At 40.1% G+C, this 1075-nt stretch overlaps 1 long non-coding RNA gene across 1 annotated transcript; it reads right to left on the bottom strand.

Moving 5' to 3' along the window:
- On the bottom strand, window positions 1-675 carry LOC139027184 (uncharacterized). Its single transcript, XR_011479244.1, has 3 exons — window positions 587-675; window positions 288-460; window positions 1-102 (listed from the first exon to the last, which is right to left on the bottom strand). It is a non-coding gene; the product is annotated as an uncharacterized lncRNA (long non-coding RNA).
- Between the last annotated feature and the right edge of the window lie 400 nt (window positions 676-1075).

Below are 1075 nucleotides of genomic sequence, written 5' to 3'. Positions count from 1 at the left end.
GGATGCCAACCTCTGTCTGACCACACCTGCTTGCAGTTCAGGGAATTAACTGTAGGGTTTTGGAGTCTTCTACGCAAACACTGTCTATATTTTCTGTAGTAGCTGAGGTTATAGAACACAGAACAGCAAAAGAAGAGTAATTAGTATAACAATATTAAGATACATGCAGTAAAATGTCCTGCTGCACTGAACAAGTATGGGCAGGTTCTGACCGGAGATGTACATAATAGTCTGCATGTACATAAAAGGCCAGTGCCCAGAACACCAGGGAAACAGGAATCACTCACATCTTGTTGCCAGCTTTGTTCCTCAGAGCAGACCTCTCTCAATGTTGATTGTAGTCCAATGCTGCCAGGCGTGTCCTGGCCTCATATGGGTGGTGTGAAGGCAAACCTCTTGCTGGCATATCAGAATGTGATTCTGGAATTCCTCCAGCTCTGCAGTTAGCCTTGTGTGTTGTCTCAAACATATAAAAATATATGACACATTTACAGTACTTAAAAGCCAGGTATTTGGGGATATATCTTTAAGTAGGTCTGCAATGTACTTTAAACATATTTTTTTAAAGCATGGTTTTGAGACCTACCTTACACAAAAAGGAGGGATGTAGTCAGAGCTGTCCACCTCCGATGTCACTTCCTCATCCTCTTCTGATGGGATCCACTATCAACTGATGTCACATCCTCTTCCATTTCCTCTTCTGATGTCCTCTATCCAATCAATACTACAAGAAATAGCAGAATAATGAAAAGGGTGCATGAGTTGATAATCACATACAGTTCTAATAGCAATTAAAACAGGCCTGTCCTCCCTTTAGACCATTTGTTACAGATTGAAATACTGTAGTTGTAGGAGACAATTCGGAGTATCAAAAAAGTTACAAATCTACAAAATGAAATGTGCTTTCACACTGCTTACAATATAGTTTATACTGATTCTGATCCATGCTGATGATACTGGCAGTGTCTGTGTCACCAATACTTATTTGGGTCATACTTACAGTGCATTCGGAATGTATTCAGACCCCTTCACTTTTCCACATTTTGTTACGTTACAGCCTTATTCTAAAATGGAT

Source organism: Salvelinus sp. IW2-2015, unplaced genomic scaffold (assembly GCF_002910315.2).
Source record: "Salvelinus sp. IW2-2015 unplaced genomic scaffold, ASM291031v2 Un_scaffold7976, whole genome shotgun sequence".
Lineage (NCBI taxonomy): Eukaryota > Metazoa > Chordata > Actinopteri > Salmoniformes > Salmonidae > Salvelinus > Salvelinus sp. IW2-2015.
This window is presented reverse-complemented; position numbering and strand designations above follow the sequence as displayed.